The sequence below is a fragment of the Diorhabda carinulata genome, chromosome 9 (genome assembly GCF_026250575.1).
Source record: "Diorhabda carinulata isolate Delta chromosome 9, icDioCari1.1, whole genome shotgun sequence".
Lineage (NCBI taxonomy): Eukaryota > Metazoa > Arthropoda > Insecta > Coleoptera > Chrysomelidae > Diorhabda > Diorhabda carinulata.
Window position 1 is genome coordinate 8064389 of NC_079468.1, and position 18599 is coordinate 8082987.

Genomic DNA, 18599 nt, shown 5'->3' on the forward strand with positions numbered 1-18599 from the left:
ACACAGTTGGAGAAATTCCTTTCAGGAGTCGGTGGAGGATTCTGGTTCCTCTTATACTGAATATTCCCATTTTCTTCTTTCTCTTCTAATCTGTTTATTATAATTACGCTTTTTTCTTTTTTCTTTCACCTTTTTCTTTTTTCTTCATCTCTATTATGCGGTCTGTTTAATAGTACTTCTTGCTTCCATCACTTTTATTTCTTTTCTGCTTTCAGTTTGAGTCCTTTCAGTTTTGTCCTTACCAGTCAGAAAGGTCTTGTTTGCTCATTTGTTTTATTTCTCCATTTCTACATTTGTCCCACTTCGTTATTTCCGCTATTTTGTTTAGATGTTTCAATTCAATTATGTTCGTTTCGACTTCATTCATTTTCTCATTGACCTATTTGTACTGGACACCCTTTTATTTTATTCTAGTTCTTGAAGAAGTCTTCAGGCATTTTTTATCGGAATTTTAGGTGTCGCTACCAAAGTTATAATTTTAATATCAAACTAAGTAATGATTTTAAAAATTGTGTAACTTGTTTCTTTTTTACGATTGAGAAACCTTTCTCTGAATTCCTTAACCACTTGAATCAAGAATTATTTTGGTTCCTCATTCATGGTAATCAATTTGTTAAATTCTTCTAAAGGAGCTACTCCTCGTTCGACTATGTCATTTACAACTCTTTATAACTTCCATGTTTTTTCTGTAGCCTTTCTCTTGATCCCAGTTTTCTACATTACTGTTGATGAATTCTTTTTCTAGATCAAGTGTTCTGAAGAAGTTCATTGTGTTATTTGAAACAAAATTATTTAGACTTCTCAAAGGAACAACTTCTAAATCAACAATTGCTTTCAGTAGTTGATGATCCGAACCACAATTTTGTAGAGCTGTCATCATTTTCCTGTTTGTCATTAGTAACCCGTTTATCAAAAAAAGATGGAGCCACAAGATTTTCAGAGAGGTACCAGAGATGTTTTTTTATTTTATTAAAAGCCTTCTAGGCTAAAGTTTCATTTATAGCTTTGAAATCTATCAAGTCTTTTAAAAATTGCAGGTCATTCCGAGGAACATACACAGTTGAAGCAGCTTGGAGCCAGTTCTTGATTGCTGCCTTTCCCCTTCGTTAGCTAAAACTGAATATGGAAAAGATAAATTTTTAATGAATATGTAGGCTTTAGTCATCCACCTTGCTCTATGAACACCGGCAGGTTCTTTGAATGACAGTTGTTTTTCTAGTTCTCCTCCAAGAAGAATGATGTTCGACTCTAGAAATTCTTTATTATCATCTCTAGGTTGGAATTTCTGTAACTAATCTTTGGAAAATGCAATTATTTTTTGGGTAAAATCTGTAACAGTATCACTAGCTAGAGAGTCAGTAGTAGCAAGTTCAAAATCATGTTAATTTATCTGTGGCTAGAATTTCGTGAACAACTTAAACAATGATATGTCTGGCCCTGTTAATGATCCAAGTTCTTGAACAATTACTGCTTCTAACATACTTACTAATATGTGGTGGCGGCATGGAAACCACAACATTCGTTTTTATATTTTTTGTTATAATAAAGTACATGCTCTACTACAAAAACCTGTATTAACAGCAGTTGTGTCAAAACACATACATTCAACGTTGTCTGAGATTCCCCATAAGGAAATTTCTTCATAAACAGTAGTCGCTATCAGTTCTCTTGAGTCTGACTCAAGATTTGGAACCTTAAGAGTTGATTATTATTTTGACCAGATACACGGATTGGAAGGAGATCCACAATTTCGTGTCCACTTACATCTTTTTTCCCTTCCCAATGCACAGTCAGAAGAACATCAGGAGAGAAATCTGGTTTTAAATTTTTTTGCTATGACATCTCGCTTCTTAATCCTCTCTCGACGTATTCCAAACATCAAATCATTTTAAAACCATGAACAATGTAATTTTTAGTCAATCACTTCAAAGTGATTGATCATTTGCATTCAGATATATTTCATAAAATCAATTTTTCAAAATCTGTATAATTTCAAATGTATGTATTTGAAACACAACATTAAATTGTACAGGCATAAACTTGTTTGTTTATGTTCAGGTATATTTTGTTCAAGAATCATGTAACGGGAATACGGTCTATCAATATTTTTATTCTATTCCATGTCAGGAGAGATAAGCTAACACAACAAAAAGTAACTTCTTTCTTTGACTTCCTCGTATATTTATTATATGTCTAATTATTGAATATTATATTTAATTGAATAATAGATAAATTCTCGAGAGGTGTCAAAAGTTACGTAGTGATTAGTATTGAAAATGGTTGGCAATCACCCTAAACGCAATTAGTTAGTAATGAATTAACTATTTTGCTTTGAAATTAGCAATTTCGTCGAATGTTAATGACGAATTTGCATAGGAGCGGGTACCTTTATTTGAATATATCGCGATAGCTGGCGGGTTTAATGAAACGTGAAACGAAATACGATTATATTGAATTCTGTTTTAATTGAAATATGAATTCAAATCGTTTTTAATAAGAATTTGGAATATTGGAATATTTCTTGAACTCAGACAAATGAATATGACAATTAAAAAAAATATGAATTGGGTTTTAGATACACAATACGCAAAATATTTGATATTATCAAAGACAAAACTATAAATAGAATCAAGCCAACGATTTAAAAATTTCACATGAATATTCTAGTATGGTAGACCACCGTCCTTATTTGAATCTGTTTTCAACTGAAGGAAGAGATAATTTTCTAGCATATCGAGATACAATATTCCCGTAACAGTACTTCTAGTAAATCTTATACTTTGGGCTGTAATAGAATCAACACTATATGTGATACGAAATTCACGTTGCACGGAAATGACAGACTCGCATCTAGCAAAAACACTGCTATCTAGCGGTAACTACGTAAAACACCACAGCCTCCTCTCTCAGGTATATTTCGGTTACATCGGGTCACGGTCTTACATACAGCTCTTGAAATGGAGACCTATCTCTACAGAGCGAAGTGGTTCTCTTTAACTGTTTGAAATAGCCATGTCGCGGCGGTGATATCTAGGGATGGACGTCGGTAGAGGAAAGGATGGAAATGTGAAGTTGAATATTTAATATTTCTAAGCCTCGATCACAACCTCAGTCTGGCGGCAACAGAGTGAGATAACTAAGAGCCAGTAAAATGAACCACCCCCTCTACTTTCGTTTTAATAGCTGTATGTGAGACCTTGCATATCGGATTCATAGATGAATAGCTAAGATTAAATATTATAAATATTATAACTTTAGAAAAACCTCGTATGTACAGTGTGAGTATTAAAAAATATGTGAATAGTATTATGGAGTAACTCTGAACATTTCTTTGTAAAAACTTATGCCGGCTATGTTACATCTTTTCTGTGGACGACAATAAACAAAATAATTGTGCCAATTCTCAGTTCATAAGTAAACAATCAATTTAATTGTGATTAACCATTGCAATTGTCAAATTCATTCTCATTTCAAGGATGTATTTATAATCCAGCTGCGGTCTATGAATTCTTACATAAAAACGTTTCTTAGTTAGTGATTTCCAGCAGGTATAATTTTGTATAACTATTTAATCATAGAAACTGGTTGATTTTTGTTAGGTTAGATGAGTTAGCTACGACTAGGAAATAGTGAACCTACTTTGATCTATTGATCTACTATCTACTCTGGATTGGTTCATCAGTCAGGGAGCAACGACTTTGTTACCTCTCTGGGGGCTATGCGGATAACCTCTTCTGTTCCTTAGAGAAGCGACGACAAGAGATGTCGGGAATTTCTCCAATATTCTTCAGATGTTACTTCACCGGATAGTGTTCAGAAAGCATACCAGTAACTCTTCTCATCTCATCTTTATTCATTGAAAGGGCCTTTTCAGACCAATTAGAGAAATAAGAAAAAGATCTTTTCAATTGTTTTAGAGCTAATTTCTTCTCATTTTCCCACTTTTTCATGAAATTATGAGTTTTAAGTACAACTATAAAAATTATAGGTGTAGCTTTAACGAATGGAAGAAAAATTTGAGGTTATGAATAAAAATAACTTTGATATACACGAATATCTGATTTTTATTACTTTTTTGTGTGTTAATTCTTCCAGGATATTCATTTAGTTTTATATTAGATCTTAGATGTTGATTAATTGTTATTATCAACGAATTAAGCCCTTACAAGGATTTTGCACTTAAGTTCAATGCTGATAAGCTTTTTTATGCTAAAATGCCGACAATTATAAAACCACAAATTTCAGTAACCTATCAATGACGCTGCTCTTGAGAATTAATAGTAGACAGCTATTTAAGGCGAATAAATAATTTTAAGTTTAAAAAACTATTGACAAGTGAAACAAACCGTCAGCTGAACACATTTTCCCACCGGTCTAACAGGCTATAATCAGATCAGTTTCCGAACAACAATGTACGTGATCCGGGTTAGTTTCCGAACATTCAGATCATATACGGTTGAACCCGATCATAGTATCTGAGAATTCCTAATACAACGCTTTCTTGAAATTAAAGGGGCATTAGTGAGAATTTCTAAAATAAAAAGGCTGTATTCTAGAACAATTGAGAAGAAAGCTGATACAACTCAAAATAACAATTATAATCGCGTTAACTGTAAAGTATGGAGCTAGCTCAAAAATTATTTTTCCCGGAATTTGGGAAAAATATTTTTTTAATGTTCTATTATGGAACAATATAGAGCAAACCTAAAACAACATAGAACAATTCTTAGTGCTATGCCGTTTTAGAAAAAAACTATAGCAACCTTCATAATTTTTGTGACTCCAAAATGCGGTGCGAACTTCTTTGGGGTGTAATTGTATGTTAAAGAATAACTGGTAGATCAAAGCTACTTGGTCTTGGGTTTTTTCTTATTATTCTTATTACTTCTTTCGAAGTTTTCGGATATTTTTATAAACGAATATAGAATATTCATATAATAAGACATTACAACAAATTTTTTCCCTTATACATACAGAGTTTAACAAGTTTTTTCTAATACATTAACGTAATAATCCTTCTGCAAAAATGTAACAATATTTAACATACACATATGTTGAATAAGTTGAAGAAGTGGTATTAAAGCATAAACTTTTATAGTTTTTCGTATCGTCCACAAAAGGAAATTCCCAAGACGACCAGTTTGGAGTTTAATGGTTACCATAAACGTATCAGTGAAGTTTATGATCAATCTTCGGTAATAATTTTGTCAGGAAAATATATAGAAATAAATTAATACTAAGAATTGCGTAAAAATAATCCTCAAATAACCTAAGTATGTGATATAAATAAAAATAGAAATTTTTTTAGAATTATTTGTATTGCGTAAAATATACGAGAATGCAGATCTATGCAAACACATTGCGTACTTACACTTTAAATGAAATGATTTTTTTATTTTTAATAATTAAGTGCTTAAGAAATATTAACAATCGTAGCTCGTTTTTTTCGATACCTCGAAAATTTTTTCTGATGTTCTTATTTTTCTGAATCTATATTATCCATTATTCGAAGTAAAGATAGCAGTTTGCCATAAATATTAAATTGGAAATCAACGAACCGCCAGTAGTAATGGTATCAAGGCACAGTGTATTCTGAAACATCGACCTAAAAAAGCTTTTGCTGGTCCTAACCTTCATTATCCAGTTTTGGTCAACGAAACGTTTACCTTCGGTCTCTGAAGACCATCTCTTGGTTATCAAAACATGTGTCAGACAGCGTAACTGTGAGTGTTAGTTCAGTAGTATGTTCAAAACAAAACGTTATTGAAGAAAAAATATGTGAAAAAACACGTTTGCATAATGAATAATTGAATGAAAATGTAACCTATTACATTTTTGTCCTACAATATGACATCCATGTAAATCGGTCTAGGAAGTAAAACAAGAAACTTGATAACTATTTGTAAGGATTGTTAACACATAGAAGAAATATTTATATACTGTACTGGTAATAAGCGACACGTTATTTGAAATTTCTCAAGCATTACATCTTTATAGGCATAACTAGAATTTCTAATAACGAAAATAATACAATTGTTACTAATCTATGACTGTTTTATCAAGTTTCATTTTGTTGATCTTTACGTTCAATCCAGTTAATAAAGGATCCAATCTTGTAAAAAATCCTTAAATTGATCATTCAAGTTTCAAACGGTAGATTCTGACTAGTACTTTGAAATTCGAAAATATACCTACCAGATAGAGAGCCTTGAAAAATCGCCCAAAAGTTCTGTCTATTAGTTTTCCTCCAATATCTCAAAACATGACATTTCGAGAATTTTTATTTAGGAAAAAAATGATGCTCAGTTCAATATCTACGAGAGTTGCTACTTGTTTCGAGATATGGCACTGTCAGATTTGACTTATTCAGTTTAACATTTTTAATGGTAAACATGTTACCATAGGAGTGCTATTTGAGTTGTTCAGAGATATTTGAGGCATTGGTCAAAAAATGGAATTAAATCACGTACATTTTCGTACGATGATTTTCTATGGCTCTCGACGTGGATTAAACCAACAGTAAGAGTAGTATGCCGATCAACTTGCTCCGACTTTTGGAGATGCATCCTCTCAAGCCACCATGTTTTGCTAGTTTTCCGAATTCAATCGTGGTAGCATTTCGCTTGAGGATGAATTTCGTAAAAGTTCAAAATCGGTTGTCATGCCAAAAAACATTGATGCTTGCACAGGTATTCTTGCTTCTCGGCTTTTTGTAATTCAAATGAGAAACCTTTGTTATTTCTTAGCACCTACCAAAAAAAGGTATCGCCTAATTTGTATGAAAAAACTTTTGTCAGATAAATCGAAAAGCAAGGTTCTCAGTTCTTACCTTCAAAGGATTATCTCCGTTATTAATCAGTTTTAGAAACTGTGCATAAATAAGTACATTTATTGGGTACCAAATACTTATCAGTTCTAGAAATTAATGCACTTAATTCTTGACCACATGTTACCAATTCAGAGCTGAACAATGAAAACAGATCTAATTGGAAATAATCATTTCATTTTCTCAATTAAAATGTTTTCTTTTTTATAAATTGTAAGAGACACAATATAAAAGTGGCAGGCATGTGTTCGTTTATAGAAGTTTACGATCTCCATTCAACATCAAAAGGCACTTTAATAAACTCTATACGTGTGCAGGTTATACCGAAAAAGAAACGTTAAACTGAAGGTATTGTGATGTGTTTTGAGACTGACAACGCAATATTTATTCAACACTGAATATTTGACTCCTCTTTCAGTTTTATATTGTAAACTTTGTTTATCTTTCTAAACCAGTAGCATGAATATATAGTATTTTGATTAGTTGGAGTCAATTGCCTAGAAAATGATATAAAAGAGAGTCTTCTCATAGAAAGAGTTGTATTATTAGAATTTTTGAAGAGTCATTTCTTTTCTGGTAATGTGACATTCGATACTTATCAATGAAAGGGTTTAATTGTGTATGAGATACATAAAAATTTTTTTAATAGGTGAAGTAAAATTACATTTTCTGAGAAATACTCACCCGCTTTTAGTGATTATTATTAGATTCAGTCAATTTATTACCTTCTATACGAGTTTTGGTGTTAGTTTTTATCATCCGGTAAATATAGCACGTTCCGATTAATATTTCCACTTCTTGAAGTAGCCCTAGTCAGTTTTCACAACTTCCTTCAGTGCATTCTTCGTAAAGAGCCAAAAGGCGGAGGGAATTATATCAAGGCTGATACAACTGTACTTTTACTGCTGTACAAATTTCGATGAATGGAGTGATGCAGCCAATGACCGTTTGTTCAAAGCTATGGCCGTTTTCTTCTAAATACGCAATGCAATCTTTTCAATTTTTCAATGTAATATTGTTTAATGCTCTTATTACTTCTAAAAGTATAGTTTTAAAATCAAAGAAAACAGTTGAAGATATCTTCAGTTTGCTTTGATTTGTTTTTTTTTATCTCGACGATTCATAATATGATTATCGTATATACTCTAATGTAAAATTCTAGTTAGTTTTTCATGGTTGAAGTAAAATTTTGATATCGATGTACCGCTCAATATTCTCTTCGATTACCACGCTGTGTTTCAGCATAAATTGATTCCAAAGGGTACAACGTTCAATAAGGCCGTTTTGAGGCGTCTACGTGAAGCATTAAATCGTAAACAACCGGATTTGTGGTTAGATAATTCATGGAATTCTCAACACGATTATGAGCCATCACATTCCAGCATAATTGTCATGATTTTGGCTAAACACGAAGAGAGTCATCGATCAGCAAACGTATTCGCCGAATTTAGCTTTCTGTCACTATTTATAACCAATGGACTCTGTACTAGCCGAGACTTGCAAGTATATGGAAAACTGGATTAACCGTTGTCATGCTTGTATTCGTTGGGATGAATACTATTTTAAAGGAGGTAATAAAGATTTCTATTGAAATACTTACATTTTGTTTGGCCAGTTTGGAACAAATTTGATCACAAAATAGTTCCTGATTTTTTTTACTTTAAGGAAACTATTTTGTTTTAAAATATTCTGAGCAGTATCTAATTTATTCGGCCTCTCACGTGTTAGTTCACTATTTTTGCATTTCTGGCAGTTTTGAAAACAAAAAAAAAGAGAAATTATTATAATCCGACTAGCAATAGATTTGAATGAAGCTGGTGCATAAACACAAATAGCGTAAATATTGATGTGAATAAACTCCAAAATGTCAATTTATTACATTCATGTTTTCTTTTATTTTACTTACAAATTCTTTAGAACTACAATATCACAGTTTGGGGTCTATAGTAAATGATTGACAGCAAACGTAAGTCTAAGACAAATTCTAGTCTGATAGATAGATTGGAAATCCAGTGACGTTCTATTGAAATTTACCCTAATCAATTGGATTTTTATTGGTTATACATTTTATATTGGTATTCCTGAGAGAAACAACATATTTTCTAATGTAAAAGAAAACAGCTCACATTCTAAAATCCAATAAATCCAAATTATAATATTATATATATATTCTCGAAACAAACAATTTCAGACAAAAACTTGACTAGCATTTCACGTTTTAGACATTTTTGGACTTGTGTATTGTGGAATAATTGTAAAAGTCCCACATTAATTCAAACAATTTTCAATATGATATATTTTTATATTTTTTATCATAACTTATCCGTAATTGGTATGTCCTGGATAGCTTTCAAAATGTGACGTTGTCTCTAGTTGAAAAGCGTCATTAAAATTTCAAGTAATCAAAAACAGGAAAATGTCATCTTTAGAATTCATACATTCCACATAAATTATTATTATATCTTAAGAATGAGTGATAGCATGAACAAAAAGAAAAATGAAGAGAAAGAATATGATAGTGAATTTAGCAAAGAAGCTGAGAAAATAGTGCAGTGGATAGTTTCATCAATAATAGATTCTTCAATGCATATGGTGTCTCTAGACACACAACAAACAGCTACAGACCAAGATCAAACATCGTTACAGTATGTAGGAACTAATGTATCTACTGCAGCATCTGATAAAGAATTTTCGGATCTTGAAAGTATGGTGATATTCAGTCGACAAAATGAAGATGAAATATATTCTTCATTTAACATAAACGTAGACAACACGTGTAAATTGAGTAAACTATCATCTTCAGACTATTTTCTTAGCCAAATTACATCTTCAGTACAATCAACAATCCCTCATAATAATACTCCAACTGAATCGAAGCAAAATACTAAAATAGCAAAAAAACCATCGTCAAATTCAGAAAATGAGATTGAAAAGAATAGTAAATCAAATATCAGTGATGAAGCAGATAAAGAACGTTCTTCAGATAGGGATGTTCCTTCAAATCAATTGTTACCAAAATCTGCTGTTTCTCTAAATGTACCGATATCTTTAAGTCAACGTACTTTCGAAAAAGAAGTGGAGTTCGGTATTACTGACGTTGATGATTTCGTTGACGTTAAAGGTATTCAGACTAGTTACAGTAACTCAGAAATTTCATCCATGGAAGCGGCTTCACGAGATAATTTGGAAGATAATACTATAGATATTGATTATAATCAAATCGCTGAAAACCCAGTTATTGATAGAATTGCTGATGGGGTGATATTATTCGATATAACAAACGCTACGAATATCGACGGTGCAAACATTAACGCTCCAATTATGAACGAAAACGAGCTACAAGACTTTCTTCGAGTACCACACAATTTAGATTTACATCATAGAGCTGAAATAGAGAATAGTATACCACTACATACTACATCATATCCAACATACGGTCCTAACGTTAGGCATTTTACTCCGAATACAGCTGCGTCTATTACTTCTGCCCATCCTGAGATCGGAGGAGAGGTTAATATGAACTTGCAGTCATTTATGAGAGTTCCAGGGGAACAAGACGTCGCTTCTCGAATTTATGAGTACGAAGTAACCACCGCTTTGTTTTCATCGCCATTTTTTAGATATTTTCAAGATTCAGAATTTAATATTGATCAAAATAGATTCAGACCTTATTATTCGGTAGACCAAATACCAAAAAATAATGTTACCAGACAGTTTAGGAAATAAATAATGCTCCTGTTTTAAAGAGAGTTTGTTCTACTTTATTCTGATGTTTCAAATTTATTAATCACTTCCATCCAAAATATACTTAGAGCGATTAAAGATGACTAAAAACCACAAGTTTCTGTGAATCAGTGATGAAGTATTATCCAATCTAATCTTACTATTCACAATGAAGACTCGTCCTGGAAAGCAGCTGAAAAACGATTTGTAAAAACAAGATGAGATATAGATTAGCAACATAACACTAAAGTTATGGTATTAAAACGAATACTTTATCCTCAATGTTAACTTCCCTTACTAAGGAAGTTTATAGTGTCACTGGTTTAAGAAGTTATGAGGTTATACATTCAGACTATAATCATATCATAGAAAAACTCAAAGCTTGCTACTGAAATGTGTTGACATATACTGAAATCGAAGCGATGTATTTTTCAAGTAGATAAAATATTTAATAATAAACATTATTTTGGAAATTAGATTGCCAAGTCAGAAGAACAACAGTTTTTCAAAGAGAACGGATCAACCGTGGATGTAATATTAACAATATACCTTTGATAGAGTATGATTGATGGACCAAAAGGAATACAATATAGATTATAAATGTCAGGAAAAACTGAACAGTGGAACTGTTGGAAAAAGTAGAAATTGTGACCGAAATACGACTGGGAGACGGCCTTAGCTATTCAATATTATTATGGACAGAGCATAGAAACATTTCACAAAATATAGAATGAAGATAATGGCAGATAATTATAATAGTGGCATCCCAATTGAGAAGGGAAAATATCCCAATGAGAATTTCTTCTCAATTAAAAAAAAAATCGTTGAGTTATTGGCCTCATATATTAAATAAAGTGCGTTCGCAAAAGTCTTTATGCATGCGTCAGTGACAAGTCTCAACAAACTTTAGATAAAGTTTCAACTTGCTGCTCCAGATCCAGTGAATTTCTTTTGAAAAATGTCTCAAATTGAGTTTTGCACTGTTTGACTAAAGATGGATTAACACCAACACAAACTAAAAACAGAATGTAAGCTGTTTACAGTGACTCACGTGTGGGAGCTCCTGTGATGGTGATACTCCAGAAAACAAAAAAAAAACAAAAGAAATTGCAGCACGGCATTTCTAAAAGTGTTATAAGGATATTACATGAGCATTTGAATATGACAAAAATTAATACAAGGTAGGTGAGCGATTTTTGGAGCTTTGCCCCGATCACCAAAAAAATGATGGCTACAATATTTTGAGACTGCGAGGGAACAACCGAGAACGACACATATTTCTTTGATTTACCATGTGAGTCAAAAAAATATCGAAGAAAGGCTCAGTAAAATCAGCCGAGGTGTGTGCTTTCTTTATGATAATACTCCACTGTTCCGTTCAAGGCTACTGTACACTTTTGAGGTTGAGCACCCACCATACATCCCTGATCTGACCCCGAACGTCCCATGATAATCAATATGATAGCAACTATGGAAATCAACGATCCATAATGGTCACGGCACGGTGAAAAAGACGGATAAAAGGATTTTTTTTCATCGTTTTGTATAAGTCATTAGCTTCCGTTACGATTAAGTTCCATAATTCATTAATTTCATCTTTAATGAGTAGGGTTTTTAGTACTTACTGAAGATGTTTGATATAACTTAATGTGAATTTTTTTAAAATCTCTTGTTATTTTTTTGTACAACAGTTACATCACTTTATTAATTTTCAGTATTTTCCACCATGTACTATGAACCGATGTTGTTGGTTGTTTTCAGTTAACCGATACAAACGTCGGAGTATATATGGAATAATATTTTGTAGAATATAAATCGTGGCCGCAGTCGAACAAACCAAATCGAAATAAAAGGAATCCTCTTGCTTGCTTGCCCGCATAGACTTTGTCTTGCGGCAATGTCATTATATAATTCAAAACACGTGATCACACCGAGAAATATCTTTTAAATGGATCATTTCAAATTTCACCATGAAATAGCAGATAAAATCGCTAGAAATGATTTTTATAGGGTCAGTGGTTTTCACTAAATTTGTTTTACAACTAATACTTGGTAAAAAACTTAATGATACTCAATTGAACATTCAAAAGTTCAAGCGTTTGATATGTGAATCGCAATTCACCAAATTTAAATTATATGATTGAATCTAATTCTTAGCTTAGGCGAGGCCCATACAACATATCTTGTTATGTTCAGCCCACGACATTTTTCATTCATTATTTATATACGTGAAGGAGGTTCTTTCATTCTTCAATCGAAAAGAAACAAAAAAACAACCAACAGTAACGGTATTTACAGAAAAGTTGTCGCTGTGGTCCATACATGATGCGTCGTCGTTTTTGACCAGATGTGACCAATAATGCTTCACACGATCCATTGTCAGTTTCATTATCCGACCAAATAAAAAAATGTCCTTGTCCAACCATTTGAATTATTAGAAAGATTATTCGAAGGTTAATAGTTCTTGATGAATTTTATATCTACTATTAGTACTATAAAATAGATTCAATTTTTCATTAGTCCAGTGAATATGTGTATTGTACGTGAACTATAAAGTTAAATGACGTGGTTCAGGATGACTATGTAAAGTTTTACGGTATTTGACTCATAACTTCTAAAACTCTAAGTTGTTTTCGCCTACAATACTTATTTATTTTCAAAGCTGTTTCATACAATTTTTTATAAACAAACTTTTCTCGAACTTAAAATGAACCATAATACATAGTTGCAGGAATTCTCTTAAAAATGAAAAATTTAACCTTTCAATCACATAAGTTATATGGTAATTATGATAATCACTCATCAATATAGTTATTGAAATTTTTCTATTTTCTTGATTCTTACTGTTTATCTAACAGGTGGGCCAAATTCTGCTCTTACTTGATTGTCAGGGAAAAGAGTTTGCATAGAAGACTTGTTAGTTCAGTTGTGCATATTTTTAATACAGTTGGTTCCAACTAAAGACATAAAAAAATGAGGTTGTCAGATTTTTTGTTTAAATAGTAAACTCATCATGCAATTTTTTATTCAATAAACTTCTCGAGGAATTCTTAGTGTGTTAATTTGGACATATTTGAAAATAACATCATATAAAATTGAATTCGGACCCCACAGTAATGTTTTTAGTTTTACAACCGCATTAAAGTACATAATGTCTGGAGACATTAATGACTTACAGCTGGTTATTCTCCAATATTTTCCTGAACCGCACGAATACAATGTTGTTAACAAGTATTTTGTTACCAGATATTATATTGTCCGTTTGTGGTCAACATTTATTGTATGGAAGAATTGCAAGTATAACTAAAGTTCAACTAATTCTCATGGCTTAATTGTCTTAATACAACGTATCACCAAGAATGATTAAAATTTTAATTTGAACACAAACGTGTCTTAGTCTCATTATTCATTCATACAATTCATTCCTCAATCGAAAAGTTTCAATTTTTATAATAATTTATGATTTTGCAAAAGTATTTCACATTATAAGAGTAAACTGGATCTGTATTAGATGTGTTTGTTCGCATTTATTAATGAAATCTTGAATATACAACCTCACAAGGTTCAATTGATTGGAAAGCGAAAGTCTACTAAAAAAACAAGCACGTAACCACACTGACAAAACAAACAGACTGTTTACACTACTATTACACTATTACATTTTTGTCTTCAGAGACTTCAGAAATTTCAACATGATTAGAGACAAAGAAAGCTGGAATGGCAAACTAAATAAGACCCACAAAAGAAAACGACGAAAGGACGAGATAAGCAATCTAACAGTGAACCGTATAGACACAAGTTACGAGATCGTCAGCTACTGAAGAAGAAGTACCCGATGATGGTTTCCGCTATTGCTGCGAAGATGATGGAGTAATAGAATGAAAAGAATCCCATGCGTCTATGTATGTATCTATGTATGTTAATTTAGTGTGTCATTTACACTGCCCCCCATAGTATCATTTATTGTGTCCTCTTTTCTGGCTGTGGCACCGGGAACGCTCATAAATCGTTAACTCCTATGTCAAACCCTCTGGAGTTTTCCAATCTTTCACACTTCAAGAAAATGTAGATAGCAGAATCTACACGTTGTAATATTTGCTAAACTTAGCGTGTTTGTTCTTTGAAGTGGTAATAGCCCACAAGACTCCGGTTGATATTCATAAATTATTTCTACTTAGGTTGATACAACCAATAGATTTGTTAAACTCCCAAGAGTATCTGTCTCAAACCCTGCGGATTGTTCCAGTTAGATTTAATGTTAATTCAATTTAATGTTAGATTCAGGTCCTACGAAGGGTTTATCCACCCCTATATTGGCAAGTCTGCTATTCCATGTGTCTGTACAAGACTCTAAATCTAAATTTCATCTCATTACGTTCCGTTCAGCAATTTTTACGATAATGTATCCAAACTTCTACATTCGTTTCATATTCGTAAGATTACCAGAGAAAATGAGTGAGTTTTACTAAATTTGTGATAGATCATGAGAAATTCAAAAGATCGTAAACGTGGTACTTATTTGAATATATGATTGGGAAATATGACCTAAAATTACCGGAAGAAAAACGATTGTCGTAAGATGAAATTTATGTAGTTCTTCATGCTGCGTTTATAGACACAACTGACTTCGTTAAATAGTTTGAAAAGTGTTGAAGTGAATCTCTTTTATATTTTATTTATGCTCGAAAGTTTCGATCGAACAATTGAATTCCACAGTAAATTGTCTCATTGTTTGGTATGTAATGACCTTTAGAACATACACCAGACAATGGTTGAGCAACAGCTTTTGTACAATTAAATTGTCTTTATTGTATTTGTGGTTAACTTGAGAGATATTTTGTTTTTTTTTTAATTCATTACTTGCTTTTAGACAAATAAACAATGTGAAGTTAATTGTTGTGATTGATACAATTGTTTATATTATTCTAAGTGCATTTCGTTGTAAATTAGAGTTAGGTTTTAACATTATCGTCACAACATCCGGTTGATAGTACTGAACAAATTCAAACAATATTGCAAACAATTATGAAATTCTAGTACCTGTCATCGCAGTTGAAACGTTTCTAAATAATGCTCGTATTCTGGAAAGTTTCTAATGAATTACTGCGTTAAGCCTTTTCATTTCTTTCCAAAAAAGTAGAGTTGGCTAGATAAAACGCATGGTTTTGACTAGTGAAAAGTAGCTGTGAATGACTGCGGACCGAGGCCATTTTGTAAGATAGACCGCCCAGCTTCCGTAGCAGTGGCACTGTGGACAGTGCAAAATCAGTATTTGTTATTAAATATTATTTCAAGTCGAATCTATCTATTATGAGTATGTTGATGCCTCAGTTCTTCAAAGTTATGACATGTTCGTTTCTATCAATACAAGATTATGATTATTTTGAAGCTTCACGAACGTTATTATAAACAACAAAGTATTTTTAGTGAGAGAATTGATTTTGTTACAAATGACTTGTACTTTTTGAGCACTTGGTGTCATTAGATTTTATATTTTCCAGGAAGATAGTGGAACTATGCTAAGCGTATTTTCGCAGCCACAGCCACGGTTTGAACAGAATGGAGCCACTGCCCATACGTGTAATGCTTTATGGACGTTTCAATGATATCTATTGACCTGCATGCACGTCAGATCTTTTCATGGAAACTTAAAAATCTTCAAAACTCACAGTAACTAATCACTTTCAATCATTAGATAGTATGGAATTTGGCAAAAAGCGAATTTTTGAAATTTTATAATTTTGTTTCAATGAATTTAGACAACTTTTTCAAATTTGTCTTTTTTCAAATATCTTCAGATTTCAATAGTGCGTTCCGTACGTAAAGAGTACGGTCGGTTACTTTAAAATAACAATACGTATTCAGCAGTAGTATCTTTATAACAGATCTTGAAATGTATATTACACTTTCTTGTACATGTAAGGAGACATTGTTTTATATCGTCGAATACCAACCAGCGTTTTCTTTAGTTAATCGGAAACCAAATTATATGTTTGTTAAATATGCGATTTGGTGTTATTGAATTTACGTTTGATAGCTCCTGTGAGTAGAATTAAGCTTTCATACTGTACCATTTGCCCCAAATAAATGCTTGAAATTTGATTTTAATTAATAAGATGACAAATAAGTGAGAATATAAAATTATCGGTAAGTAATAGAGATTTACTGACCTCAGATTTTATCCAGTTAATTAAAACGCTTTCAAAGCACTCGCTCCACAACAGCAACGTTTACCATGATTATTAGTCTTTTTTTTATAACTAAAAAAATATAGCTAAAGGAAATGAGTACCCAGACATGTCAGTATTTTTTAATTTGAGTTCTCTAGAAGTCGGACTTGTACGGATCTACACGGTTATTATTCTCAATGGAGAGATTTTCTCATAAACAGTTTACAGCCATCAGTTTTAGTTTTAGTTGACTTTCGATGCGTCTTGAGTGTGTATATTATTTAGTGGGAAAGTTATTTCATTGCTATTTTAAAAAAATTGTACTAAAACAAAACTATGTCATCTTTCGGTAGAATCTGAAAATGAGACAGCCCCTGGTAAAAATCCAGAAAAATGGAAACTAAACAAGAGAAAGTTTGCACGTCAATTAGGTAGATCATATATTTCCACATCTGGGAAGGTTGTAGAGGATAGAGGACGGGGTCCCCATGCATGTTAGTGTTTATTATTAATATTATTATTATCGCCTGCTATTATAATGTGTTGTATTTTTATAGGTGCGAATTAAAATGTACGAGCAAATTTACCGATGAAGAAAAAAATCTGATTATACGATGGTAAACCGAAAAATGAGGAGGATACTTTCCTGCAAGGTTTAATGGAAACAAAACACATTGTAAGACGTCGCCAACGAGTTGCTAATGAATGCAGTACGAAGCCAAAATTTGCAAATTTTCAGTACTTGACAGGAAAAATTAAGGACGGGAGCCAGTGTAAAACTTTGAATATGCTACTTATTAGAGGGAACCGCTTTAAGACATACGTGGAAAGCACAATAACAGATCTACCTCGGCCATTGATTCTTTTCCTGTTTCTCATTATGGAACGAAAGATATTAAATGTGTAGAATCTAGATCCAAACTTAACGTGAAAATTTTGTTCGAACTTCTCATCAAGAACTACCCTTCATTGCAAAATGCTGTTAAATACCAATTCTTCTTAAAAAAATTTCAATGAAAATTACTCCTTGAAATTTGGGTGACCACAAGTGGACGTTTGTAGTGATTGCGAAGAGTTTGTGCAACCGAATTGATGAGTCATAAAAGAAGGGCAAGAACGTTTCATAGCAAATTGCAAGAGGTAAGGGTATTATATGTTATTGTTTATTTTTTGTTTAATTCTAATCGAATACTTTAATTAAACTTAGATTGAAATTTATAAAAGTTCAGGTTAAATTTTTGTTTATAAATCAAAAATTCATGCACCGAAAAATCGTAAACGACGTAAAAAATTATAAACTGAAACTTTTGTGTACATACGCGTACGAAACTCGTAACAAGAATAACTAACACAATAGACAGTTTTTTCGTTTTCCTGAAATTACAATATTTGGATTAAATTCTTTTCATGGAAATCCAATATATACATTACTGTTGAATTAGCTACATACAAATATTTTTTTTTGTTCTTTCTCTCTAAAACGATACAATGTAGTATGTATATAGATTACGATCCATTTATGAAATTAACGCTGAAAGACCTTACCAAGCATTCACACGGGCGCGGTTCAAACAATTGGGCAAGACTATCAGCTTGCTTGGTGACGTCAAAAGGTTCAAGCCAAAGTGCCTGATTGGTTCTTCAAGAGACATAAGTCTTTCAAAGGATATTGGTCTTAGGTAATTTAAAGTGAGATCAGAATCATTTCTCATTTTTTGTTTCAACCATATTTTTTGCTTCTTGAAGTAAGAATTCAACTACTATAACATTATTTATTTTCCCCGAGTAAATTATACAACAATTACCAAAACCACTTATTAAATCTCTTTATCTAGAGTTTATATCTGTCAATACTCGAAGCTACGTTGTTTCCCATATGA

The 18599-nt window shown here is 32.2% G+C and overlaps 1 protein-coding gene and 1 long non-coding RNA gene across 3 annotated transcripts in view; one reads left to right on the plus strand and one right to left on the minus strand.

Annotated features, from left to right (window-relative positions):
* LOC130898087 (serine-rich adhesin for platelets) overlaps positions 1–18599 on the minus strand; it is a 264445-nt gene that overhangs the window by 79329 nt on the left and 166517 nt on the right. The window lies entirely within an intron of this gene.
* Positions 644–17113, plus strand: LOC130898089 (uncharacterized). The gene is made up of 3 exons (XR_009059834.1): positions 644–8397; positions 14223–14451; positions 16051–17113. It is a non-coding gene; the product is annotated as an uncharacterized LOC130898089 (long non-coding RNA).